Raw genomic sequence first — 17,707 nt, 5'->3', positions numbered from 1 at the left:
TGGAAGTATTTCTGAACATGATCATGCAGAAACTTTAGCAAGCATGAAGTATGTAGAATAAAGGCCTTCAGAATGAGTGAGTGAAGGTGAATTCCAAATGGCACTTATGTGCCAGGAAGCGGAGACCATTTGTTGGGACGTCCCAAGTGAAAGTGAACACCCTTCTAAAAGTCCATTAGAACATGAGATGGTCACTTCAAGAAAATAATTTGATCGTTTATGATTATGTGACCAAGGGTGACAACACGATTCATTTTAATGCTAAATTGCGAGAGAGTTCGATGTAACAAACAGAATCATTTAAGTTCTTCTTATATTTTGATATATTACACACATTTTAGTAATGCATTTTACATGAAGTTTAAATCAGTTTCATAGGTATGAATATGTTTCATAGTATATACGTTGTGACTACCAGCAGTGTCCAAAGAAGAGACGGCAACTTTTATACAGTTGAAAGCAGAAAGAGAACTATAGACGCTTGTTTCCGCCACAGAATTAAACATTTTAAACAAATTTTCTCAGAATTGCAAGTTAGTATTTGACAATTCTAACTAAATAGCTCACAATTGTGTGTCATACAGTCATAATTGCGAGATATACAAATGCATAAATGAACGAACGAACGAAGGAAAGATGGTACGGCTGTGATGCACAGAGATGCTGAGCTACAGGAAATTGCATGTAAAAGCAATATGGATAGCCGAAATGTGCTGTCTTTTATGACTTAACCTATGCCCTTCAAAAGTCATTGAAATTGATTGCAACTTGATCTCTAAATCTCTTTCTGCGTGCACAACATACACAAACACATATACAGTACTGTATGATGTAATCGGAGGCTGTCACAGTTGGTGTTCCCCACTGAGAGTTATAATTAATCCCCTCGCATGGGGCAGCCAGGTCTCCAACTTCAGAGGAAAGAGGTGGAGAACATCCTAAAATATATATCATGCATGCGTCTTACAGCACACACACTCTCACACACACACTCAGGCTTTTGCACAGGATTTAACAAATAATAAAAAGATGATAAAACCCTTTAGAATGGTCTGATGCCTGCTGATTGATATTTGCGGGTTGAGGATGCATGTCATTTGTAGAGCTGAGAATCCTCTGTGATGTGAAAAGCAAAAATACACAAACACACACTAAAAGTACTCTGTCTCCTTTCTACACACATTGTACACAAAAAAAGTCCCATTATATCTTGCCTCATTGAGCAGATCTGATTTCCCTTCTCTCTCTGTCCCCATTTGTAAATCAAGTGAAATGACTTGTTACCCATAGTAAAAAGGACACTCTGTGCCATAAGTATAAACTATCATATCTGTGAGTGCAAAATACATCAGAATAGCAGATGAACGCAAATGTAAACAAGCACAGAATGGAGTTCTGTGGAAAATAATGGTAAGGTGGGTCAACGAGTTTATTTTTGATATATGTCTGCCTGTAAGTGGATGCAAAAGACTGAATGACAAAGTGAACAAACACTGCAGACTTCACCAGATAGGCTAATGTTTATGTGAGCATATAATCATGTTAACAAGAACACGTGAAATGAATCACGGAAAATTTCAGAAAAACAACAATTTTGATGACAGAAAAAGAACATTTGCACATGGTAAAAAAGATAACCCTATTTTAATACTTTATTTATAGGTATTATTAGTCTATCTTTAAATAATTCAACCAAACTTTATTTTGTGTCCCACAGGTTTAAAACAAGTAAATTATGGCAGAATTTTCATTTTTAAGTGAACTTTTCCTTTAAATGGCCTAGGCTATGTACACACACATACGCACACCTTCATATACCCACATATTCATAATCAAGTGTAAGTAATCTATGCCTTTTCAAATAGGTGCTCTGATAACCTTCTAAATGACCTTTACACACATCAATATACAGATTATTCATATGATTATTTGAAATGCTTGCTCCATTAGCAGAATACGCAGAGATTTATAAAGCACAGACAACTAAAATCCTTTAAAAAATAAAAAGTCACAACATTTCTGTAAAATATGTTCCCTTTCAAGGGAACTCGAGCTGCGTTGAGACGCGGTGGGAACGCCTTGCGTGATTGCGTCGTGAAGCAAATCTAAAATCAGTCCAATGGAAACGGGAGACGTCATGGGCGGGTGACGTAACCGACCAGGAAGCTATAAAGCACTCCCGCGATCAGAGAACACTAGCTTTGTTGCCTTCAGCAAGCGCTCTCTGTCTGTCCATGTCTATTTATTGTTGTCTGTCTCAGTATCTAGATATATATTATGAAGAAACAAGAATTCAAAACGTTGTGTTGTTCCCTACCCTCGTGTTATCTCGGTTGGGGACGCGCATCAGCTTTGCGTTGCTTGTTTGGGAGTAGAGCATACCCAGTCAGTTCTCGAGGGGGCTGACTGAGTTGCGAGAGGTTGTCTGTTAATCACCTCGCTCCCGCCGGGCGTTCTTCGAGGAGGACGATTCGGTGCGCGCTTCCCGAGGCGCGAGTCCCGCTGCTGCCGAGGCACAACGGCGACGCGCATCTTGGGGAGCGCAAATGGATCTAACAGCGAGGTTTGAGACGGGCGCGCCCTATCTCTGCCTTCACGTGTTAAATCCAGTGGCTTATCTCGGGGAGAAGCACGCGCTGCGTTTTCTTTTCCCCGCGATGAGACTCGTGCTGCGATCTCCAGTTCCGAGGAATTGGTGATCGTTAGTGTTTAAAAACAATATATGTGTATAGCCTATCTATCTATATATATATATGAATAAAGCAGATGTGTGTGAGTTTTCAATGAATAAATAAATAAGTCAGCTCATAACTCTGTTGTATAAAGAGGAGCTTATAAAAGGAGGTTTTATTTTGTGCTGATTGCCAAGTTAAATAAGTTTTCTGGCCAACTGAACATTATGAGTGTGAGAATATAATTAAATCTCTATATCTCAGCCTCCTCGTCGGGGATTGCCGTTTTTTTCCTATCTCTACACTGAGGAGTTGAGATCGTGGAATAAACCGGTTTCTATTTTATGTGTTTATCCCCAAAACTTCTACTAAAGTAATGTTTTGAGTATTAAATGTCATAGTATGACAGTGCCTCGGGTTAAAGAGACGCTTACTAGCTATCTCTCTCCCGAGTCGGCGTCATCATTTCCCCGACGTTATCCACCAGCCATCATAAATAATAGATAAATATTATTAGGCAGCATTGGTGGGTAAACTATATAAGGACATGGATGTATGTGAGGGGCGACTCTCTGAGGAGGGTCGCAGCGCTGCCAGTTCGGTTGTTTTCCTGCTGGTGGCCACGGAGTGATATATATATATATATATATATAAGTTTTTCTGATGTTAAGAAAAATAAAGGAAAAAATAATATATATATGTCTGTTCTCTGAACGCTTCGCTTTCAACAAAATGAAGATATATTCTATCCAGCGGCGTTCCAGAGGTGTCTTCCTCACCGATCTAATGTTCCTGAGACTGCTGGGCGGGAGCAGTCTCAGCCTACTAAAGCTCCTCGCAGCTTAAAGTGCTGCAAATTAGAGCGTCGCCATTCGGGCTCATCCACAATCGAGAGGGACCTGGGTGGCGGTCGCTGTCTAGCCAGTTAGAGATATGCAAGATCTGAGAACTGTTTTATCTCTAATATAGCTTGGAAGAAGAAGCCCTGACGCTGAGGCTGCAGGCTTCTGAGGGTGGTCCCCTCCGGGGTAGGGACGGTTTTGAGAAATCGTTTCTCCTCGGCGCCCTCTGGGGTGCGACTCTCTGAGGAGGGTCGCAACGCTGCCAGTTCGGTTCTCCTGCCGGTTCACCGTTTCAGGACACCGAGGTGTCAGCGTCCCCAAACGATCCTCCGAGGAGGGTCGTAGAGCAGTCAGTTCGGTTTCCCGGCCGGTTCGCCGTTTCAGGGCACCGAGGTGCCTGCTCTTTCCAACGATCCTCCGAGGAGGGTCGTTGGAGCTAAGATAGTTAGAGGTAGGCAAGATCTGAGGACTGTCGTTATCTCTAATGAAACTTAGAAGAGAAGTCCTGACGCTGAGGCTATCAGGCTTCTGAGGGTTCCTCCGGGGCAGGAACGGTTTTGAGAAATCGTTTCTCCCCGGCGCCCTCTGGGGTGCGACTCTCTGAGGAGGGTCGCAGCGCTGCCAGTTCGGTTGTTCCCTGCCGGTCCTCCGTTCAGGGCACCGAGGTGTCAGCGTCCCCAAACGATCCTCCGAGGAGGGTCGTAGAGCAGTCAGTTCGGTTTCCCTGCCGGTTCGCCGTTTCAGGGCACCGAGGTGCCTGCTCTTTCCAACGATCCTCCGAGGAGGGTCGTTGGAGCTAAGATAGTTAGAGGTAGGCAAGATCTGAGGACTGTCGTTATCTCTAATAAAACTTAGACAAGAAGTCCTGACGCTGAGGCTATCAGGCTTCTGAAGGTTCCTCCGGGGCAGGGACGGTTTTGAGAAATCGCTTCTCCTCGGCGACCTCTGGGGTGCGACTCTTTGAGGAGGGTCGCAGCGCTGCCAGTTCGGTTGTTCCCTGCCGGTCCTCCGTTCAGGGCACCGAGGTGTCAGCGTCCCCAAACGATCCTCCGAGGAGGGTCGTAGAACGGTCAGTTCGGTTGTTCCCTGCCGGTTCGCCGCTTCAGGGCACTGAAGTGACTGTTCAACCAAATCCAGAGGCCAGTCTCGAGAGACTGGTGCCCTTAGCAGAATTTCTGGCAGCGTGGAAACTACTGCCACATATTTCTCAGTGGGTCCTGCACACTATAGAAAAGGGTTCAGAATTCAGTTCGGTTCTCGTCCGCCCAGATTTCTAGGGGTCCTCCCCACAGTGTTGGACCTCGAGCAGGCTCTGGTTATGGAGCAGGAAGTGCTGACACTTTTGCAAAAAGGAGCTATAGAAGGGGTTCCTCCTCCCAGCAGACAGTCACGGTTTTACAGCCGCTTCTTCATTGTTCCGAATGAGGATGAGGGGTTGCGTCCTATTCTAGACCTGCGTCAATTAAACGGCAGGTTTCAGAATCTCATGTTCATAGTATGCTTACGCTAATATGATTGTGTCACAGATTCAGCCCGAGGACTGGTCTGTCACAATAGACGTGAAGGACGCTTATCTATCCATCCTCATCACTGGAGGTTCCTGAGGTTTGCTTTCGGGGGCGAAGCATACCAATATCGGGTTCTTCCGTTCGGCCTAGGTTTATCACCCCACACCTTTACAATATGTGTGGATGCAGCTCTGGCTCCTCTGAGACTCCAGCGCATTTGCGTATTATACTATCGACGATTGGTTGATCCTAGCTCAATTTGAGCAGATAGCAGTTCGGCATCGAGATGTCGTTCTGTCTCATTTAAGATGTTGGGGTTGCGACTCAACGCCAAGAAGAGTGTGCTCCTCCCAGCTCAGAGGACCACTTTTCCAGGTGTTATAAATGATTCGCCGTAAATGGGGTAAAACTAGGCCAGTCACTCACTGTGGAACAGTTTCAGACTGTTGGGTCTTGTGGCAGCTGCGTCCAACGTAATTACTTTTGGCCTTCTGTACATGAGACCCCTGCAGTGGTGGCTCAGGACCAAGGGGTTTTCTCCGAGGGGAAATCCGTTTTCGCATGATCAAGGTCACGCGGCTATGCCTACGTGCCTCGGTCATGTGAAAGAACCTTGGTTTCTCGCCCAGGCCCAGTGTTGGGGGCTTCTTGTTGACGCTTATGCTATCGACGGATGCTTCCCTCACAAGTGGGGGGTGATCATGAGTGGTCATTCGGCGAAGGGTCTTTGGCAGGACCATCTCCTTTTGGCACATAATTGGCTAGAAGTGATGGCGGTATTCCGAGAATCTCAATACTTCCTGTCAGAACCGAGAGGTCACCATGTGCCTGTCCTCCCGGACAACACACTGATGGTCTCGTATATCAGAGCAGATATCCTGTTGAGGCAGGGGCTGAGGCCCGGGGAATGGAGACTTCACCCCGAGGTGGTGGAGCTTCTTTGGGAGAACTTCGGTTAAAACTTTGCCTTTGTGGTTATCCCTGACGCATCCAGCTCCGCTTGGACTGGATGCGATGTATTAGGTGTGGTCGAGGCTACACCTGTACGCATTTCCCGATATCTCTGCTCCCGGGAGTTACCCTCATCTGGAGTCATGGATACTGTGGGCTCGGCCTCTGAGGGGGCCCAGCTCATAGATTCAGGTCTCTCGACTGAGGTCGTGGAGACCTTACTCCAGTCTAGAGCTCCCTCCACGAGAAGACTGAAAATTGAAATGTAAACTGTTCTCTGCCTGGTGTGCAGAACACCTTCTGAATCTTGCTATCTGCCCTATGGTACAGTACTTGATTTCTGCAATGTATGTTTCTTTGCTGGGTTATCTCTGAGGAGAGATCCTTATTTCATCTTCTCCGTGGTACATGAGGCTGAGGCCTGCACGTACTTGGATTTGCACCTGGTATGGTGGTAGTCTTTCTTCACCCCAGGCCGGGTTGTATTCCTAGGTCCCTACTCAATTTGCGGGTCATTTGTGCTGCAGGCCTTCTGTCCTCCACCTTAATCAGGAAAAGCTAAAGACAGATATTGAGCAAGCGAGTAGTTGAGGCTATCTCACTTGCTTATGTAGCGGCTGGACAGCCTTCACCTTTGGCTGTCCGGGCCCACTCTACTAGGAGTATGGCTTTAAATTCAGGAGTTTCTCTCCACGACATCTGTAATGCGGCAGGATGTCCTTACCGCATACAGTTGTCTATTTTTTATGACTTGGACCTAGACTCCACTCCAGGGTCTAGGGGGCTTGTTTCTAGTGTGCGCATGGTCTTCATACAGTACAGGCATTTGTCATATGGCGTCGTGGGTATAGGGTTCCCACCGCGTCTCAACGCAGCTCGAGTTCCCTTGAAAGGGAACGTCTCAGGTTACGTATGTAACCCTGGTTCCCTGAGAGGGAACGAGACGCTGCGTTGCTTTGCCATACTCCCTGCATACCTGTGATCATCTTGCTTCAGGCTTTTTCAAAGCTAGTGTTCTCTGATCGCGGGAGTGCTTTATAGCTTCCTGGTCGGTTACGTCACCCGCCCATGACGTCTCCCGTTTCCATTGGACTGATTTTAGATTTGCTTCACGACGCAATCACGCAAGGCGTTCCCACCGCGTCTCAACGCAGCGTCTCGTTCCCTCTCAGGGAACCAGGGTTACATACGTAACCTGAGACGTTTTTTCCACAAGACTGCCTCTCTCTCTTTTTTAATCTGTCTTTTCTACACCCCAATTTACATCGTCTATCCTTCACATTGGTAGCAGAACCGCATCCCACGCTTCTTGAACTGTTTCTATGATAATAAATTAATTCTACGAGGAAACATTTCATTCATTTGATAAGACGTTTACCTTGAAATTGCTTGAGCAATACCTGCCTACTTTCTGTGAAAGTTAAAAGCTTTAGGTTAAGCAGGCTCAGATTAAGGACACGGCTAGGGAAATGATATACCACAGTAACTATTTTTGACTTTAGTCGATGTGTGTTGAGGGTTGCTACATATATGTTGCTGTAGGAATATGAGTTTAAGCTGTTTATTTATTCACTTGTTTACAGACAAAAAATAGGGCTGCTTAAAGTTTTCATTTCTGACATTAATCAAACGTTTACAGTAGCTCCATTACTTTCACACATTAGTAAACTGACCTAATTAATTTCTTCAATCAAGAAGTGTTTGTACGTTTGTGTCCTCGTTCAAAGGACCAGTTATAAATAATAACAGCAACAATAAATGGCATTTTTCAATGGCTAATCTAATATATGTGTATATAAAGGATGAGTCTTTTAACAGATATCTAATTCGCAGTCTATGTACTGTATGGTGGACTAATTATTATTGAAGCTCAACAAGTCTGACATATAACCTTTGAGCACAACACAGTCGAAACTTCATTTTGCTTGTTGTTATTATGCATGTAGATTCCATGGCTTCATATATTTTGACAGATTTGAATGGAATATCTGCACTGGCCCTACAAGGCCGTATAAGATTAGTGAAATTCATGAAACCTCAAAATAATTAATTAATTAAATAAATGATGACCGGTCACAGAAACTAAGAAACATACTTTTACTTGTACTTTCATACACATTTGAAAACCCTTATTTTAATAAACAATTACCCAGACATAAACATATGGTACAGACTGTTACGTTTTCTTTCTTTACAAGAACAACAGATCTGAGGAATACAAAACATATTATCAAATTTGAATTATGTAATTAATCATAACAACTGAAAATATCATTACATTTTAATCTCCCGTCACCCCTGAATACTGGAATGTAATACTCTAAGGGCGGTAAGTATGCTGCCTCTTCTAGTCGATAACAAAAGGGCTGTATGATGGAGTTAACGTCCATGTTTTGTTGATGCGCTAATATGAGTCAACACATTAAACTACAGCGCCGTCATATTTGTAAACATCTTAGAACAAGCAAGGGCATTTGTACTTGTTGAATACCATAATCATAATTACCAACTCAAGCATGTCTAACAATTCAATCTTGTAGATACAACGCATAAAGAAACAAAATTAAGTATTCAAAAGTGATTTGTCTTTCTAAACAAAGCATTGCAAACACGTGTACACAAAATAGGATAAAAAGCGTCAAATGCGTGGTCAAATACCACTGACTGGACGATGGAAGTCTCCTTGCTTATTATAGCCTAATCGTTGTCTTCTAGTACTTAAGACTATGATTAATTTGGCACTTAGAAAACTGGTGTGACCGCAGCTGAGAGGGAAAGTAAACAGTGCTATATGCTCGGTTTGGGTTCGGGTCATACATTTTTGTATGAGCCAACTTGTACGATTTCTTGCAATTTCACCATCATGACTTCTCATGAGACCCTGTTGAAAAGACTATTGTTTGGGGTCTTTGTGTTTGCATGGGCCTCTCTGTATACTGTGAATATATGCATTTGATTTGCTGCAGCATAGAGCATCAAAGACTGATGCCCCTCACAGCTCTCTGACCCAGCCTCAGAAGTGTCCAGACACACTCGGTTTCTTTCTCTTACTCCCCGTCCATTGTCCAAAAACATTTCACATTTTTGTGTTTTTGCCAGTAAAAATGCCTAAACATCCTTAAGGCAAGGCAATATATATTATCTGAAAACACATCTTAACAACACAACACAACACAACACAACACATAACATATTACACGGCTCTGTGAAATACTTGATTCTGATTGGTCAATCGCACCATCCATAGGCATGCTATCCCCCGATATCAACCAGTAAAAACTGATAACACAGGCTCATCTGAAGTCGTTGCTTTACACTCACTATATATATATATTTTTGTATATATATATATATATATATATATATATAAGTGCGTTTGGTGAGCTAATAAAAAAACATTAAAACTCAATTCAATATTTTGTGTACAGTTATTTAATTGTCATCTGGTATCACAGACTCGCTCTCTTGTTTCATACAAAAGCACCTGTTGCCATTTTGCAATGACTGTTTTGTACACTGTATAAAGGATCATAAGATAACAAACGGGTATATGATTTTAAAACAGTTTAATCTCAAATCAATAGATATTGTCCCCATAATTATGTATACGGTGAAATACAGTGTAATAAGTGGTATGACTGTACCGTATCCTTTAAATGTCTGTTTAGTTTGAACTTGCCGCTTGCTAGAAACTGCTTTCTCAATGGAATCTTTGCGTTTAAAGAGCTAATCAATTTGTATACAGATATATGTATTTACTTATGTGGTAAGTAGCTGTATAATAAGCGGGATAATGTACAGCCAGCCGGTTGTTATCGCAGAATAAACCCTGACAGGGTGATCAGGACACAACAAGAAAGCTGGATGTACATTATCACACAACACAACAAATTTAAACTTAAATTTGGAAAAAAAATCCAAACATTAAATTCTGGATATTTACCCATAGCTTCAGTCAGTTCGTTAGGAAGGAAGAATTAATCAATGTTTGACTGGAAATCAAGGCAAAAATACCTAAAATATTTTATTTTTGCGGCATGAACAGTGAGCGAGAGAGCAAAACAGATTCTTAGTTTCAGTGTCAGGAGCTGTTCTGTATGAGAGTATCTCTCATCATGGGCGTCAGTCTGAGAACAGTGACTCCCATCACCCTTGTCTTTAACTGCTCCCCCTCTGTCCTCTCTTTACCTCACACCTCCTCATCTGACTCACACGAGACATTATTCTTTCAGCATGGAGAATGAAACGCACAGATGTCACACACTCGCGTCTATAATTGGAGTGCTGATTTTTCTCACATCATCTTTGCAATCGCTAATTAATGCTGCAGCCATGCTCCTCTCTCTCTCTCTCTCTCTCTCTGTTCCCCAGCAGGAGAGAGGGAGAGCTTGATACCAGGCATGACATATTGAGGTCAGAGAGTGAAAGAGACTGGTGGAAGGGAATCTGAGTATACTGAGAGATCGGAGTTGATTGAGGTGGTCTGGAATGGTTTTGGTGCGTTTTTAAAGTACGGAAGTCGCTTATAGCTGGTTGGCAGGTTAAAGAAATTTTCTTTCACACTAATCTCTGCCACACCTCCTCATCTTAATACCCATGCGCGCACACACACACACACACACACACACACACACACACACACACACACACACACACACACACACACACACACACACACACACACACACACACACACACACACACACAAAAATGGTCCCTCCCTTTCTGTTTATTCCACTGAAGAAAATCAATAGCTATACTATTAACTAGGGGCCTCAGGGTTGAAAATCTGCTGTGCTTATGTGGATCTGACAGTAGCAGATTTGCCTTGATTCAATTTGCCGTTCCCTCCTGTGGAGCCCGCAGAACAGAGAGGCTCATCTCACGCAGGAGCCATTCATCCATAACCAATGCACGGAGGAAGAATGGAAACATGCACCTAACGTTCAAAGCCCCTCACATGTCTGTCCGGCATCAAGAAGGTTTGGAAGTGAGAGCTGCTTTAAGCTCATGAAAGAGAAGAAGAGAATGTGTGAAAACAGAGTAAAGAAAGAGGGCCAAAAGCACAGTTTATCCGTGGATGTATTCACTCGACAAGCTACTCTAGGGTTAGAAAATACTTTGAGATACAGAGATGAATAATGAATTTGGCACTTTGCATGAGTAGAGTACACTTTGGCGTCCCATTACTTGAGTGTCCCATTATATATATAAAGATAGTTTAACATCAGATATCTGTATTGCTCCTTAAAATGTGGATTTTGGGCTGTCACACCTCAGGAGGTCATGACCTTCTTGGCAATATCAAGTAAAATCATACAAAAAAATTCATAATTTTAACTATCAGCAAATATTTCATCCATTGTCTATTATTATTAACAAAGTTGCAAGGCATGAAACAGAAGTTGTGATAGTGTTTTCTTCCCTATTGTGACATATGCGAGTGAAACAGCTTCTCGAACTTAAAAAAAAAAAAAAAAAGTATGGTGGGACTTGATTTAGTCCACTGGGAATTAATTGGACTGTTGCTATTGCTGTGATATCATGTGAGTGGCAGGCGCGCAAGTAAACATGTCATCAGAAAAGTCATTGCAAGAGGGAGAGTTATTTTGATTAAACATTATGAGGGCACATTCTTTTTTTCTGTTTTTCTTTTTTTCATATTGATGTGCTTGGATAAATAATTTATAATAAACACTGCAAAATTCAATTAAATTTCATGCCCAGCTCAGTGTGATACACTGAACGTTTTAATCACACCGGTGTGATCGCAAGCGTCAAAGGGTAAATAACCAAAAACATAATTTAGCTGAGTGCCAAATTTTGCACACACCCGTCCCCATTCCAAAAAATATAATATTCTTTAAAAGTATGATAACCAAGAAGTAACACCCTTTGAACCTAAAGCATGATGAAAAGACAAATAAATAAATTCATTTAATTGAAGTGTTAACAGTATTCGTCAAGCTCAGCATTGTTATTAAACTGTATGAAAATCTTAGTAACAGGGTTGCACGAACCTCATTTAAAATAGATGAACACCAAAAAAGCTCATATAAAATTTAGTTTGACCTCGTGAGCATAACAGTCAGCATTTTCTCAGGGTTAAACGGCATTTGTTGTACCCCATCCATTTAAAGTGCCAGACATATATGGAATATGGGACTTGTAAACCTAAGCTAACATAATACACCATCAGCTTAATAGCTCTAGATCAAAGAGTTTAATATCTGAGCCTTAACTCCATTAGTCAGTTTAAGTGAAGTTGTTTACATTATTACGCAATCTTTGTTCTTTTTCATGAGGATCTGGCCAGTTCTGACGATTAGAACGGTCTGTTACTCTGGTGTTTAACACTAGGTGTGTTTGTTTGTTTTTGCACACGCAACGCTGCAGTTTATCCTGCTGTGTTTGCACTCTCAGGATTATCGGGTGGCCTCTGGCAGCCATCTTGCCTGCGAACGTAGCCAATAAAAGATCAGTGGGTTAGCAGAGATGAACAGTATATCCAGAACTGGGTCTTATGGACACTATGTTGTTACACATCCCCATCTTTCTCTTGCCATAAACATGTGTAGACACTTCTCAATTCTCTGTATGCTAAAACAGAAGCCGGTAGGATTCATTCAATAGGATTTTGGTGTGAGTACAAAAACTGCTTAGCATCAGCAACTGCTTGAGAATCAGTAGTCTACAAGTCTCGCAGCACACATTTGCATATGGCAAACATATATACATCATTCAGATGCATCTTTCAAGGACACAAACTTACTGATAGCAGTTGTCATCACTCACCACAATCCTACAGTGTAAAAATGTCCAGGAATCACTAGTCAGATACATTTACTGTGGAATCAATGCATGCTGGGTAATTTTCTCATAAATTACTGTAAATCAACAGCAGAATCATGCTGACTTCACAGTAATATACTGCCCTTGTTTTACTGTGAATTCACATTATAAAGCTGTCTTCAACAAAGCCACTGTAAGAAATGCAATTGTTTACCACTGTAATTGTTTTAACCATGTTTAATAATGCATTGTCACCATAATGGTGATCAGTGTTCCATTTGCTTGGGATCTTGAACCTTGTATATTCATATTCAAATTGTCTGACCTAGACAAGTCAGAAATGTGTTAAATGAAAACGTTTGTTGAAACAATGACAAGCTAAGAAGCTAAATGGCTGATTTTAAGTTAGAAAAACTATTCACAAGACTATGAAGATTTTATTTTAGCAATACTTACGCATTAAGATTTTCCAATAACTTATTTCAAATTCATAACTGTTAGATGGATCATTCACAATAGTGAAGCAACTGCTAAGATAATTCTTTGAAAGATGTGACATCATCTTGCAACACAAGATTGTTAATAAGCATCACTTAATGATGCAGGGATCAATACTCGACATACAAAACACAACAATGGTGACGCTAGAAAAGCACAATATATATATATATATATATATATATATATATATATATATATATATTTTTTTTTTTTTTTTTTTTTCTAGCTTCAATGTTGTATATATATAAACCAACACCACAAACTGCTAAAAGTGACCCAAAGTATTTCAGCAGCAGTGACCCAAAAACATTCAGCAACACATGATAAAACCAACAAGTAAACACACACACACACAAAAAAAACAAAACCTTCATGCTCCATGCAGCACATACATACAGTATGATATTGTTTGCTTTACAGTATTACTTGTGTTTTTATATTGTAAACTCACATAAAAACCTTTTATTAGTATTATTTTTTACAGTACAATTGCCTAGAAGAGACTAGAATTGCCAGTAAAGTACTGTAGATTATCCGAGAGTTCACCTAGATACACGAAAAGTCCAACTGTGACATTACTGTGAAAGTAATGTAATTATTAACTTGGGATATACTGTAATTTTACAATTTTAACAGTGTAGACAGCCAATAATGTAAACAATCTTAGCTATTGTTTATTATACAATCCGACAAAAGCCAGTGATGTTGCATCTGCCATAGGCTTTGCTTAAAAGTTTTCAGTCATATTGAAAATAAAAAGAACACCACAATGTGCAGTCAGATTTAAGTCAACATAATTATATACATATTTTAAACATTGAATTATTGACGTCTATCCATTATTTAGACATTGATGCATTTATTTTGAACAGTACTACAGATAAAACTGTTGATTTCAGAGTTCTAATGGTGCGTTCACACCGGACGCGAATAGCGCGTCAGGCGCGAGTCATTTCAATGTTAAGTCAATGCAAAGACGCGTTATGCGCGTAAAACGCGTGTAACGCGTCTTTGCATTGACTTAACATGGAAATCACTCGCGCCTGACGCGCTATTCGCGTCCGGTGTGAACGCACCATAAGAAATTACAGTTAGACATAAATATAAATAAATATGCAAGTGCTGCCTTTTGCTCAGTCAAGTAATCGGGGGAGATAAAATGCCAATATGAATCTTGCTGCATTTCAGGAAATGATGTTAATTGCCAGATATACAGAGCTCTTCTCTTATTGGGAACATGCACATACAAATCAAAACATCAATTAAACATTTTTCTCTCCTCATGGGCGGTCTGCCAATTTATCTGTTGCACAAGTGAAAACAACACCTCACAAGCTAGAAAAGTGTGTGTGTGACAGGGAGGGAAAGCATCTGGATTCATGTTGACAGTGTGGTTCGGAATCTAATCATATGCTATAATTACCAACCATAATCACTGTACAATAACACTCCTCCCAAGAACTATGCCCTTCCATGGCTGAAAAACACTCAAAAATGTAAAGGTATGTGCACATTTTCATTGTTAAACCCCACAGATTCATATTCAAGTGTAAACAAGATATTTAAAGGTTGATTCGCCACCAAACTAAAAACACCAGCTCAACAATTGAGCGTATTTTGGGTGGAATTATCCATTTGGCCGACCAATGAGATGGGAATTGTTTTTGAGACGGGTCATTATTTTTGCTGTTTATGATGCTAGTGGCACAGAAATCACAGATCCCCTTTATACTACAGAATATTTCAGTGTGTATGGAAAAAACAATCCAACATGTGTAGGCTCTTGGGTGAAAGTCCTCTGAACAATGTGTTAGACATCATTAGTCATTTTAAGCAGATAACAGTTAATGAACCAAGACTTGTCATAGTGTAATAATTCATTTGGCGGAAGAGCTAGAGACAATTTTGTTTACGAGCAAATCTATGCCCGCAATAGTTGTTCTAAAACAGAGTTTTCTTCTTCCATCTCCCTCTTTTCTCACCACTGTGATCTAGTTTTCAAAGCTATTTGTATGTAAAGTATTTTTAAGATAATATTGATACATACAATCTCAAAATATGGACAACTTCCCATACAAATGTTTACCTAAACTACCTTTTATATTTTAATATATTTCAAAAATTATTATATATTTTTAAATGTATTCCTAAAATGGCAAATCTGAATTTTCAGCATCATTACTGCAGTCTTCAGTGTCACATGATCCTTCAGAAATCAGTCTAATATGCTGATCTTATTATCAATTTGGTAATACATTTGCATTGCTTCATATTTTTTGTGGAAACTCAGATTCCCCCCATTTTGATTGATAGACAACTCAAAACATAATTATTTGAAAAATAAATATCCTCTAATATTATAGATGTCTTTTCTGGCACTTTTGATCAATTTAATGTGTCATTGCTGAATACAACTATTCATTTCTGAAATAAAAAAAAATACATTTACAAAATGACCACACACTTTTAAACAGTTGTATTTAACACAGTTTAAAATGTAAAAAATAATTTGACGTTTAAACAGTTTCTTTCCATTCTATGCGATTTCTAAAATATTATTCAAAGCAATAAATGACACAAAATGAATAAATGGGTGAAACACATTATAATAATACACAATAACACCAAGATAATCCCACTTACATTATACTTAAAATTAGATGATAATGAAATCCAGACATATAGTGCAAATTCTCTTTTTTGTTCATAGTCCCATCTGGATAATATTTTAATAAAATAAACGTGTCATTTAAAAGTTCTTTCCTGGACAAAGTTTCTCTAACATTTACTAATAAATGACTGTGTTTGAATATTGAACTATGGATTAGAACCTGACTAATGTGTTTGTTTGTTTTTGCATCTGTAATCATATGGTATATTTTCTTTATCTTCTTTTGTTAGTATTGTCATTACTTTTGTTATCAGTATTGTTATTGTATTTTCTTTCTAAAAGCCTCTCGTGGACAGGTGTTGAAAATTAGCATTTGTGCTAAAACACCCAAGCAAATGCATATGGTTCGTCCAATGTTATTGTAATGTCCATGTCAAATAAAATAAAAACAAACAATCTTCAGAAAATCTGCATACACGCTTATAACTGAACTTAAAATGTTTATATTTTAGATGGTGTCAATCAAACGCTTATCTAGAAATATTGACATGCACACTTTATGTACAGTATGAATACAAATGAGATTAAACGGCACTAAACACACACAAATAAATGCTGCCTAATTACCTCTTATCATCCAAACCCAGACACAAGGAGTGTTGTGGTTTCAAAAATGATTGAATTGTGGGTTTATTTATACCTCTGCAATGACTTATGGGGGGATTAAAGAAATTCATGGCAGGCAGATATTTATTTGGATGTCTTCGTGTATGCTAATAACTGTTAGCATTGATCATATTTGGTGAGCTATTACATAAAACAAGAGTTATGTCAGGTTTCACTGAATAAATGTGACAATTATCACAGAATATAAACAGAACTGCTCGTAGAAGTGAAAGATACTTCCATCATGAAGACACACTTTTATTATTTCACAACTGTTTGTCTGCATTTTCTCTTCAGTTTCTCAAACAGACATTTCTGACAAGAACATTTATCTTTTCCAAACTTTAATTTAACCCTTTACAGTACTGCGTTGCATTATTGGAATAATTAATTTCTACTCATTGCCTTGTTATTCAGAAACAAAATGACAATATATTGCACAATGGGAATTAAAAGGGCAGTCCATTAAGGTAGCCAATGATGTGCTGTTTTCAAGTCACATGACATTTATTATGTGCCTTCAAAACTCTCTTTCCCACTGTCACTCTTACGCGGAAGACCCCTGTTGAAGCGCTCCAGAAATTGCTCTATTAACCTCATTTCTAATCATCTCTTCTCAAGGGGGATTTTTTTTGTATCATCTTTGTTAAGTAAATTAGATATTTTTATTCACAAATCAACTTTGTCTAACATAGTTTTACTGTAAATTGAGAAAATATCTGTACCACAGTGGAATTGCAGCAATGTATTTCACCATTGGGATTTTTGTATAGATAGTAGCATTAACAATATGATTGCACTATGGAAGTCAATTGGGCCCATCAACTGTTACTGACATTCATGTGTTCAGCAGAAGACAGAAATTCATACAGTTTTGGAACAACTTAAGGGTGAGTAAATGAATCATTTTTGGTTGAACTATCCCTTTAAGGAGGATTAACAAACCACAAATAATGAATTGACCAAATGAGGAAGTGATAATAGGCCTGCAGATGGAATGAGAAAACAGGAAAGGGGAGAGCAGATGGCTACTGGCATAAAAACAGTTTGATCTAAGAGAGTGAAACGTGTAGATCCACCGGGACAAACCACTGAATGGACGTGACCTCTCAAACACACAGATCCAGTGCTGGCAGGGGAGTCCCAACACCTTATATAATATTA

The 17,707-nt window shown here is 39.8% G+C and overlaps 1 protein-coding gene across 5 annotated transcripts in view; it reads right to left on the bottom strand.

Moving 5' to 3' along the window:
• The window catches only part of nrg3a (neuregulin 3a), a 303,942-nt gene that overhangs the window by 130,341 nt on the left and 155,894 nt on the right, over positions 1 to 17,707 (bottom strand). The window lies entirely within an intron of this gene.

Source organism: Phoxinus phoxinus, assembly GCF_949152265.1.
Source record: "Phoxinus phoxinus genome assembly, chromosome: 14".
Lineage (NCBI taxonomy): Eukaryota > Metazoa > Chordata > Actinopteri > Cypriniformes > Leuciscidae > Phoxinus > Phoxinus phoxinus.
The sequence above is the reverse complement of the archived record's forward strand: the minus strand, read 5'-3'. Positions and strand labels throughout refer to the sequence as shown.